This window comes from Furipterus horrens, unplaced genomic scaffold (genome assembly GCF_987537825.1).
Source record: "Furipterus horrens unplaced genomic scaffold, mFurHor1.1.pri manual_scaffold_2, whole genome shotgun sequence".
Classification (NCBI taxonomy): domain Eukaryota; kingdom Metazoa; phylum Chordata; class Mammalia; order Chiroptera; family Furipteridae; genus Furipterus; species Furipterus horrens.
Genome location: NW_028327172.1, coordinates 50,954,687 through 50,967,596, shown reverse-complemented (window position 1 = coordinate 50,967,596; position 12,910 = coordinate 50,954,687).

Below are 12,910 nucleotides of genomic sequence, written 5' to 3'. Positions count from 1 at the left end.
TACATTCCACGTCTTCTGAACATGTTAAAAATGAAAATACAGGACCCCATCCCAAACCCCAGAATCTTCTGAGTGTAGAGCCCAGTAATCTGGAATTTCACAAGTCCTCCAGTTGTTTCTGATTTTCTTAAAAATACTAAAGTGAGAATTAACACCCTAAAAAAACTCCATATTTATCAAATAATATATACTTTCATCACAGTTTCTTTGAGGATTAAATAAGATCATGCAAATGAATTTGATGTGAAGTGTAGAGCCCTATAAGAGATGCTAAACATATGATAGTTTTTAGTAGTGGTTGTAATAGACTAGAAATACTTGAGATATGAAAAGCACAGCCCATAGGGCTATAGGAGCTCTCAGTACCTCAGAGTGTAAGTAAATGTTAGCTTGCTTCCTAAAGCCTACAAGCCCACCACATACGTCTACTGCCCTGTCACAGAAGTCCAGAGACACCGATGTAAAGTGAGAGTTTCCTCCCTAAAGTCTCTTTATTGCTGGTTCCTCAGCCCCACAAGGCTTCCAGTTTTTAATAGCTAGGTCAAGACTCACAGACACCTCCATGTGTGCCTGGTTATTTTGGTTCTGCAGAACATAATCATTAAACAAAGAAAATATGACTAGAACCAGGTGCAAAGAGCCTGAGCAGAAACACCGTGACAGAGAAGAAAACATAGGACTCATTTCAGGCAAGCCAAATATTACCCTGGCATCCACCAATAAACAGCTTCCCCATAGGAGGGCAGGAAAAACAATGAAACCAAGGAACCTATGGGATTTTAAGAGCATCTATCATTGGACAAAGTTGACAATTAAATGTGCACAGTCTAAATCTTAAAATACAAATATCAAAAATACTTCCCAAGTTCCATTATGATTTGGTGATCTTCAAAAGATTTCTATAATCTGCATCTCATTGAGACTCTCATAAAGACCAGAAAGAAATAAAAAAATCTGTATTAATATTTTATAGGGAAAAAAACCATAGAAGAGTCATGTGATTCAACCAGGACCAAACTGCAGGTGATAAGACCAAGGCTAAAACACAAATACACATATATGTTTTGTTAGAATTACTCTTACCAATCGTCTCCTGACTAGATCCTTTAGGATCAAACTTAAAATTCCATTTCCTTCTCAGTTTCTCACCTAGTTTCATTAGCACAAGGAGTCTTTCTTTCTTCTGAATGTACAGAGGATTTATTTCTTCCATTTATATATTAATTATTTCATTCCTGTAACAAATATCTATGGAATGCCAAGTACTACTCAAGCTCTGTGCTAGGCTTTAAGGCTGTGTGGAATTGACATTCTGGTATAATACAGAGACATTAAATATGTGACATAAATAAGATACATGGCAACATGTATGATTACAGTACATTGTACACGTAAAATAGAAGTTAGGAAGGGTAATAATAAAAACCCACTTAAATTTTTTTTTCAATTAAAGGTGACATCAATATTAGTTCAGGTGTATAACATAGTGGTTAGAAATTTATATACCTTAAAAAATGGGCCCCCGATTGGTCTAGTACCCACCTGGCACCAAACACAGTTACTACAATATTATTGACTATTCCCTGTGCTGTACTGCTTGACATCCCCATGATTATTTTGTAACTACCAATTCATACTTCTTAATCCCTTCACCTTATTCATATAATCCCTCAACTTCCCCTTCCACTGACAACCATCAGTTTGTTCTCTGTATCTATTAATCTGTTATGTTTTGCTTGTTTATTTGTTTTTTTAGATTCTACATATAAGTGAAATCATATAGTATTTGTCTTTCTCTGATTGGCTTATTTCACTTAGCATAATACCCTCTAGGCACCTCTATTTTGTTGCAAATGATAAAATTTCCCTCGAGTAATATTCCATTTCATATGTACACCACATCTTCCTTATCCAGTCGCCTATTGATGGACACTTGGGTTGCTTCCATATATTAACTATTGTAAATAATGCTACAGTGAACACAGGGATGTTTATATCATTTCAAATTAGTGTTTGGGATTTCTTTGGATAAATACCCAGAAGACTTGCTGGGTCATAAGGAAGTTCTATTTTTAATTTTTTGAGGAATCTCCATACTGTTTCCACAGTGGCTGCACCAGTCTGCATTCCCACAAACAGTACACAAGGGTTCCATTTTCTCCACATCTTCACCAAAACTTCTTGTTTGTCCATTTATTAATGATGGCCATTCTGACAGGTGTTCAGTGATATCTCATTGTGGTTTTAATTTACATTTTTTGATGATTAGTGACCTTGAGCATTTTTTAATATATCTATTAGCCATATGTATATCCTCTTTGAAAAAATGTCTCTTCAGGTCCTCTGCCCATTTTTAACTGGATTTTTCTGTTGGTGGTGGTGGTGTGAAGTTATATGAGTTCTTTATATGTTTTGGATATTAACTCCTTATTTGAGGTATCATCAGTAAATTTACTCTCCCATTCAATAAGTTGCCTTTTTGTTTTATGGTTTCTTTTACTGTGCAAAACTTTTAGTCTTATGTAGCCCCCTTTGTTTATTGTTCTTTTAATCCCCTTGCCTGAGGAGATATGTCCAAAAGATATTAGTATGAGCAATATGAAAAAGTTTACTGCCTATGTTTTCTTCTAGGAGTTTTATGGTTTTAAGTCTTACATTTACAGCTTTAATCCATTTTGAGTTTATTTTTGTATAGGGTGTAAGAAAGTGATCCAGTTTATTTCTTTTGCATGTACCTGTCTATTTTAACCAACATCATTACTGAAGAGATTGTCTTAGAACTCAAGATGGCAGATGAGTAAGTGGAACCTACATTAATCTCTTCCCAGGACCAAACTGGAATTACAACTAAATTATGGAAAAACCATGCTGAATAACTGACTGGATACTAGCTTGAAAGAAGCCTTATAACCAAGGACAAACAGGAAAAAACAGTTCATCACACATGACTTGTAGGGAGTATGGAGTTGCAAGAGGGCTAGCTAGACTCCTGGGAATGGCAGCTGAAATTCCAGTGGGATATTTCAAAGGCCATTAAGTTCACCCTGAGAAGTGTGGGGTCTAAACCCCAAGCTGTGTTCCCCAGCCTACAACATCAGAGCCAGAAAAACCCAGATAATATCCTGCTGTGAAAAGTAGCAGGGTTTCTGCCTGCCAGGGAAAGATAGGCAGAGTCACAGGAGAACCTTTTAAAGAGCCAACAGATAAAATTTCATTTCTAGCCACTTACACTGGGCTTGGACTACGGCAGGGGCAGAGTAGACTACAGATGTTTGACAAGAGTTTGGGGATTGCAGCTCTGGGGAGGGAACTGAGGGACCAGCTGACAGCATCCCCATGCTGAGTCATCCCCCATACTGCAGGAGTCACCTTTCTCAGGCAGAGCACTCCCCTCCAAGTGACATTAGCCTGGGAGGAAAGCAGTAGCCCCACCAACAGGAATCCCCCTCACCACCACCACCACCACCACCGCACCACCCCACCCCCGTGGAATTTAAGCAAGACTGCTGAGTACAGTTACAGGCACTTTCAGTGACTAAGCCTAACAGAGAGCTTAGAGACAGGGGACGATCTCTGGGAGTTTTTGAGGCTTCAGCTTACCCTTCCTCAGGCCCAGGTCTGGGAAAGGCCAGCTTTGGTGTGCAGCCTGATTCTTTCTGCACACACTCAGGCCCAGTAGAGAGAGCCACATGCTGTGAAATGCTCATAGCTCAAACAGTTTGCCCAAGGCCAGTCGTAAGCAGTGTATGACATAGGGCTGCACCAGAGTCTCTGCAGAGCTACCTACTACACAGAAACAAATACAAAGAAGTAGCCAAAGTGGGAATATGAAGAAACAGGCTACAAATGAAAGAACAAGAGAATCATCCAGAAAAAGACTAAATAAAATGGAGACAAACAATTTATTAGATAGAGTAATAATTATAAGGATACTAAATAGCATGGAAAAAGGCATAGAAACTGTGAAAAACTATCAATGAGAAATAAAGAATACAATATCTGAAACAAATAACACACTGGAATAAACAGTAAGTTAGATGAAGCAGAGGATTGAATCAGTGATTTGGAAGACAAGGTAGAAAAAAAACACCAGGCAGAGTAGCAAAAAAATAATAATAATAATTTTAAAAACTGAGTAGAGCTTAATAAACCTTTGGAAAACATGAAGCATTATGACATCTGCATCATGGGGAATACCAGGAGAGAAAAGAATAAACAAGGAATTGAGGCCTATTTGAAGAAATAATGACCAAAACCTTCCCTGTCTGGTGAAGGAAAAAGGCTCACAAATCCAGGAAGTGCAGAGAGACCAAATCAAAATGGCCCAAAGAGACCTACACCAAGACACATCATAATTAAAATAGCAAAGTTTAAAAACAAGGCAAGATTCCTAAAAGCCACATGAGAAAAGCAGTTAGTTATCTACAAGGGAGCACCAATTAGACTGTCATCTTATTTCTCAACAGAAACATTTCAGGCAAGAGAAAAAAACACCTACACCAAGGCTACTTTACCCAGCAAGGTTATCATTAAAAATTGAAGGAGAAATAAAGAGCTCCCCGATAAGGAAAACCTAAAGAAGGTTGTTAGCTTCAAACCAGTTTTGCAACAGATGTTAAAGAGCTTGCTTTAAGAAGAAGAAAAAAGAAAAAGAAAAAATGGACGGACATAGTTAAAAAATAAAATGGCAATGAATATGTATCTATTAATCTGTATATCTATGTAAATATACATTTACAACTTAAATGTAGACTGTTTAAGTGCTCCAACCAAAACACATAAGGTAGCTCAATAGATAAGAAAACAACACCTATATATTTGCTGTGTCCAAGAGACTCACCTCAGATCAAAATATACACACAGACTACAAGTAAAGAGATGAAAAAAGATATTTCATGCAAATGGAAAGGAAAAAGAAAGCTTGGATAGCAATACTTATATCCAAAAAAATAGCCTTTAGAACAAAGACTCTCATAAGAGACAAAGAAGGGCACTACATAATGATAAAGGGAACAATCCAACAAGAGGATATAACTCAATAAACATTTATGCACCCAACATAGGAGCACCTAAATATATAAACCAAATCTTGATGGATATAAAAGGAGAGATTGACAGCAATATAGTCATAGTCAGAGATTTTAACACTATTGACTTCAAGGGATAGATTTTTCCAGAAAGAAAATCAAGAACACAGTGTCCTTAAATGACAGAACTAAATCAAATGGATTTAATTGCATTCTTCAGAGCATGTCATTCCAAATAAGCAGAATATGCATTCTTTGCAAGTGCATATTGAATGTTTTCTTAGATAGGCCATATATTAGGACACAAAACAAGTCTCAATAAATTTAAGAAGATTGAAATCATATCAAGCATCTTCTCTGACTAAAGTGCTATGAAACTAGAAATCAGTCAAAAGAAAAAACCTTTAAAAATACATAGACATGGAAGCTAAATAACTTGTTATTAAACAATGAATGGGTCAACAACAAGATCAATAAATTAAGTCAAAAGATACCTGGAAGCAAATGAAGATGTGAACACAACAACCCAATACTGTGGGACACAGGGAAAGCAAAAGAGGGAAATTCATACTATTAGAGGTCTATCTCAAAAAAAAAAGAAAAAGCTCAAATAAACAATCTAACTTTACACTTAAAGAAACTTGAAAAAGAACAACAGACAAAGCCAAAAGTGAATAGAAGGAAGGAAATAATATCAGAGCAGAAGTAAACAAAATAGAGTCTAAAAATATTAATACAAAAAATCAATGAATCCAAGAGCTTGTTCTTTGGAACTATAAACAAGATCGACAAACTTTTAACTAGATTTATCAAAAAAAGAAAGAGAACAAATAAATAAAATCAGAAATGAAAGAGGAAAAATAACAACTGGCACCAAAAAATACAAAGAAAATATTATGAACAGCTATATGCCAACAAACTGAACAACCTGAATGAAATGGATAAATTCCTAGGGGAAAAAACCCCCACAATCTCCCAAAACTAAATCAGAAAGAACAGAGAATTTGAATAGACAGATTACACCTAGTAAAATTGAAGCAGTAATCAAAAAAACTCCCAACAAACAAATCCTGGGACCAGATGGCTTCACTGGTGAACTTTTCCAAATATCCCAAGAAGAACTAACACTTTTCCTTCTCAAATTATTTTTAAAAATAGAAGAGGAGGAAAGACTCCCAAGCTCATTTCACGAAGCCAGATAAAGATACTACAAAGAAAGCAAATTACAGGTGAATATCCCTGATGAACATCGATGCTAAAATCCTCAACAAAATATTAACCAAGTGAATACAGCAGTGCATCAACGAGATCATAGACTATGTTCAAGTGAGATTTATTTTGGGAATGTAAGGTTGGGACATGATTTATTGGTAAATCAATAAATGTGATTTATCACATAAACAAAATGAAGGATTAAAACCACAATATCATGTCAATAGATGCAGAAAAAGCATTTGATAAACCCAGCACCCATTTATGATCAAAACTCTCAGAAAAGTGGAAATCGGGGGAACATACCTAAACATAATAAAGGCTGTATGTGACAACCCCACTGGCAGCATCATACTTAATGAACAAAAACTACAAACATTCCCCTTAAGTTTGGGAAGAAGACAGGGATGTCTGCTTTCACCTCTCCTATTTAATATAGTACTGGAAATCCTAGCCACAGCAATTAGACAAGAAGAAGAAATAAAAGACATCCAAATTGGAAAGGAAGAAATAAAATGTCTTTATTTGCCAATGACATGATACTATCCATAGAGAACCCTGAAGATGTCACCAAGAAACTACTGGGACTGATAAATGAATCACCAAAGTAGCAGGATACAAAATTGATATCCAGAAATCAATTACATTTTTATGTGCCAGTAGTGAAATATTATAAAAGGAATTTAAGAAAACAATCCTAGTCATGATCATTTCAAAAAGGATAAAATATATAGGAATAAACCTAACCAAGGATATAGAAGACCTGTACTCAGAAAATTACAAGACACTAAAAAAAGACATTGAAGAAGATACAAATAAATTGAAGAACATACTGTGTTCATGGATAGAAATAATTATATCATTAAAATGTCCATGCTACCCAAAGCAATCTGTAGATTCAACACAATTCCTATCAACATTACAATGACATATTTCATAGAATTACAACAAATATTTCAAAAATTTATATGGAACCACATAAGACCCACATAGTAACAGTGATCCTGAGAAAAAAGAACAAAGTTGGATAAATCATGCTACCTAATATGAAATTATAATATAAGGCCATAGTAATCAAAACAGTCTGGTACTAGCATAAAAACAGACACATAGATCTATGGAACAGAATAGAGAATCCAGAAATAAACCCATACCTTATAGTCAATTAATATTCAACAGAGGAAGCATGCACATACAGTGAGTTAAAGAGAGTGTATTCAATAAATGGTGTTGGGAAAATTGAACACATGCACGCATAAAAATTAAACTAGACCAGCTTCTTATACCACACACATGAATAAATTCAAAATGGATTAAAGACTTAAATGTTTGACCCAGAACCATAAAAATCTTAGAAGAAAACATAGGCAGTAAAAGCTCAGACATTGCTTGTAACAATATCTCTTCAGGTAAGGGAAACAAAAGATAAATAAGCAAGTGGGACTATATCAAACTAAAAAGGTTTTGCACAGCAAAGGAAATCATCAACAAAATAAAAAGACCTCCCACTGAATAGAACTTATTCACCAATACATCTGATAAGGGGTTAATATCCAAAATTTATAAAGAACTTATACTACTGAACACAAAGAAAAACAATCCAATTAAAAAAGGACAGAACTTGAAGAAACTTCTCCAAGAGGACATACAGATGGTCAATAGACATATGAAAAGATGCTCAACATCACTAATCATTAGAAAAATGCAAATTAAAACCTCATACTAGTCAGAATCACTATCATTGATAAATCAACAGACAACAAATGCTGCTGAGGATCTGGAAAAAGGGAAACTCTTTTATACTGTTGGTGGGACTGCAAACTGGTGCAGCCACTGAAGAAAGCAGTATGGAAATACCTCAAAAAATTAAAAATGTGTCTGCCCTTTGATCCAGTGATCTCACTTCTTGGAATATATCTGAAAAAATCCAAAACACTAATTCAAAGGAACATAAGCACCCTGTGTTCACTGAAGCATTATTTATAATCACCAAGATATGGAAGCAGCCCAAGTGTCCATCAGTACATGAGTGGATAAAACAACTATGAGGTATTTACACAATGGGATACTATTCAGCCTTAAAAAATAAAATTTTACCCTTTGTGGCACATGGATGGAGCTAGAGAAATATGCTAAGTGAAATAAGCCAGTCAAAGGAAGATGAATACCATATAATTTCACTCATATGTGGAATGTAATAAACAAACTGAACAAACAAAATATAGACAGACTCATAGAAAGTAGGATGACAGGTATGGGGGAGGGGAGTTAGGGGTAGAGAGATTGAGCAAAAAGGAAAAAGGATTCATGGACTTGGACAACAGGGTGGTGATCGTGGAGAGCAAGGCATAAAGGAGATAAATGGTAATGGAAAAATATACAGTAAAAATAAGTAAGCATTAAAAAAAGAGTATCTTCAGATGCTTGCTTCCTTAGTCATAGATTAATTGGCCATATCGGTGTGAGTTTATTTCAGTACTCTCTATTCCTTTTCATTGATCTATATATCTTTTTTATGTCAGTACTGCACTGTTTTGATTACTATAGATTTGTAATGTAGTTTGATATCAGCTAGTCTGATACCACTAACTTTGTTCTTTTTCAAGATTACCATGGCTAGTCACTGTCTTTTGTGCTTTCATGTAAATTGTAGTATTATCTGTTCAGTTGTGTGAAAAATGTCATTGCTATTTTTCATAGGGATTGCATTGAATCTGTAGATTGCTTTGGGTAGTATGGAAATTTTGATATTGTTGACTCTTCCTATCCAGAGCATGGTATATATTTCCATTTATTTGTATCATCTTCTTCTATTTCATTCTTCAATGTCTTATAATTTTCTGAGTATAGGTCTTTTACCTCCTTAATTAAATTTATTTCTAGAGACTTTTTAATGCAATTTTAAATACGATTGTTTTCTTAATTTCTCTTTCTGATAGTTCATTATTGGTTTATAAAAAATTTTACCAGTTTCTGAATATTGATGTTGAATTCTGCTACTTTACTAAATGTATTTATCAATTCTAAAAAAAAATTTATGGACTCTTTAGGGTTCTCCATATATAGTATCTTGTCATCTGAAAATGACAGTTTTACTTCTTTTTTTTAAGTATATTTTATTGATTATATTGTTACAATAGTTCAAATTTTTCCCCTTTACTCCCCTCCACCCAGCACCACCCTCCCCCAGCAATCCCCCCCCCCAAGTCTGTGCCCATGGTTCGTACATATAAGCTCTCCTGCTTCACCCTTTCATATATTCTTCTTCTTTTTTAAATAAATGATTAATTATTTTAACAATAAAAAATAACAATCCCTCCCTCTCAGATATTAAGATCCTTTATAATCTTATAAAGGACAATTTCGATGCCTTTTATTTCTTTTACTTATATGATTGCTATGGCTAAGACTTCCAATATTGTGTTGAATAAAAGTAGCAAAAGTGGATATTTTTGTCTTATTTCTGATCTTAAGGAAAAGCACTTTTAGCTTTTCACCACCAAGTATGACATTAGTTGTGGATTCGTCATATCTGGTCTTAATTATGTTGAAGTATGTTTCCTCTATTCCCACTTTGTTGAGAGTTTTTATAATAAACGGATGCTAGATTTTATCAAGTGCTTTTCCTAAATATATTGATAGGATTGCATAATTTTTATTCTTTATTTTATTAATGTGGTATAGCAGGTTAATTGATTTTTAGATATTGAACCATCCTAGCATCCCAGGAGTAAATTCCACTTGATCATGGCATGTGATCTTTCTAATGAATTGCTGAATTCAGTTTGTTAATATTTTGTTGAGTAATATGCATCTGTGATTTTATCAGGGATATTGGCCTATGACTTTTTTGTTTTGTAATGTCTATTTCTGTTTTTGTCATCAGGGTAATGCTAGTCTCAAAAAATGAGCTTGGGATTCTCTTTGAAAATTTTTAGAATTGTTGGGAAGGATAGGTGTTAATTCTTTGAATCTTTAGTAAAATTCACCTATAAAGTTATCCAGTTCAGATATTTTTTGTGTTGGGAGCCTTTTGATTACTGATTCAATTTTATTAGTGGGTACTTGTCTGTTCAAATGTTCTCTTTTTTCTTAGTCTTGAAAGGTTGTGTATGTCTAGGAATGTATCCATTCTTTTCAGAATGTCCAATTTGTTCACATATAATTATTTGTAGTATTTTTTTAAATAATCCTTTGTATTTCTGTGATGTCAGTTTTCACTTCTCTTTCATTTCTGATTTTATTTCCTTTGACTTTCTCTTTTTCTTCTTGATGAGTCTAGTTAAAATTTACTAGTTTTGTTTATATTTTCAAGGCACCAGTTCTTTATTTCATTGACCTTTTATATTGTTTTTTAGACTATATTTTTTATTTCCACTCTGAAATTTATTGTTTCCTTTATTCTACTCACTTTGGGATTTGCTAATCGTTCTTTTCCTGTTTCTTTGGGTGTAAGGTTAGATTCTTTGAGATTTTTCTTATTTCTTGAGGTAAGCCTCTAAAACTATGAAATTCTTTCTTAGAACTAGTTTTGCTGTGTTCCATACATTTGGGATTGTTGTGTTTTTATTTCCATTTGTTTCAAGGTATCTTTATTTCTTCTTTGATCTTATTGTTAAACCATTTATTATTTAGTAGCATGTTATTTAGCTTTCATGTTTTTGTATTTTATTGTAATTGATTTCTAGTTTCACATCATTGTGTTTGGAGAAAATGCTTGGTGTGATTTCTATCTTATTTAATTTATTGAGACTTGCTTTGTGTCCTAACATGTGTTCCATCTTGGAAAATATTTTATGTGTGCTTAGAAAAATGTCTATTCTGCTGCGTGGGGGTAAAATGCTTTAAAAATATGAAATAAATTTATCTGGCCCAATGTGTCACTTAAAGCTTCCCTTCCCTTGTTGATTTTCTGCCAGGATGATCTATCCATTTATATTAATGAGGTATTAAAGTTCCCTGAAATTACTGTATTACTATTGGTCTTTTTCTTTATGTCAGTCAATATTTGCTTTATATATTTAGATGCTTTTACTTTGGGTGCATGAATGTTTATAAGAGTTATGTCCTTTTGTGGGTTTATCCCTTTATTATTATAAAATGTCCTTCTTTGTCTTTTGTTATAATCTTTGTTTTAAAGTTTATTTCATCTGATATAAGTATTCCTACCCCATAGATATCCACTTCTAAGTTGGAACCAGGGAGCTCTCCTGGGAGCAAGTGCATTCTAGTTGATATGTGAAAGACATGCAGCAGCTATCCATGTAGCAACTGGTGGCAAAACATAATAGTACTTTGAAGACCATGAGGTGTATGAAAGAAAGCAAAAGAAGGTGGTGGGTGGTGCTGGGGAATAATGATTAAGAGAGACAGGTAATCCAAGAATTTATAGGGAGCATTATGGGATGCAATGAGGTGTCTCTAAAGAGTCTGAAGGAGATGGGATACATAATCTGATCTGTGTTTTAACCATATCACATTAACTTGGGTGTGGAGAATGGATTAGAAGGAGCATGAATGGCATTGGGGATACCAACTGAGAGGTTATTGAAGGAAGTACAGACAAAAAGCTTAAATTGGGGTGGAGATAGTAAGAAAACAAATGACTTTGAGGCAGATTTTGGAGGTCAAATAGGCAGCACTTGGAGATGGATTTGATTCAAGTGAGGAGGAGAGGATGAAATCAAGAATGACCATGACGTTTGTGCTCTGATCAAGCAGGTAGGTGGATGGAGATGCATTGAACCCACATAGGGGAGACTTGGGGAGGAGTGAGTCTGTAAGTGGAGAAAGTCTCTTAACTGTTTCTCCCTTGTGGTGTTAATTGTGAAATATTTTCAATTACATATATATAAACATATTTTGTGTATTTATAATGTCTTAAAGGACTGAATCTGGATAAGTTTTATTTATCATGTATCCATCCACCAAAATGCCTAATATAACCCCTGGATAATGGTAGGAGTTAAAGGAATATGTGTCAGTTGGTCAGTTATTGAATAAATGAATCTAAATTGGATTTTTATATAATGCCTTAAAAATAGTAAATGCTTAGCAAATGTTAACTATTGTTATTCCACAGTAACAAAATGCCTTTTACAAACTGACCCCTCTGTCTCCCAAAAGCTTCCATAAAAATTAAATGCAAGATGGTTCAGTGCAAACCAAATTCCCAGGTCCTGACACATTTACAGTTGAACAAAACACTGGAGCGCCTAATTAAAAAATAATAAGCCTGTCTATTATGGAGACACAAGCACAATGGGGCAGTTGCATGTGCTGCAGCTGTTACCCTGCTCTGTAAGCTTTAAACTCTGAGCTTTCAGTTAAAAGCAACCTTGATCTCACTCCTCACACCATATGTAGAGCCTGAAAGCCGTTTTTCTTTCTTTGTAAAATGTTAAATGAAAGACAGAGTGAAGAATGATGTATGAGACATACACACACCACATTTAGTAGCTAGGAGTTTATAGCTCTTCATTTTCACCTCCTCACTACCTTGGCCCTTGATTTGCTGTGTACCTTGAACAAGTTACTCGTCATTTTTGTACTTCCATGTATAATTAAAACAACAAAACAATAGTACAAAAGCTGCTTTCAACCTGTGTGACTGAGTTTGGATTTAGAGTAGTTAACATTATTCCCAAATACTTCCAAAATAGCATGCTGAA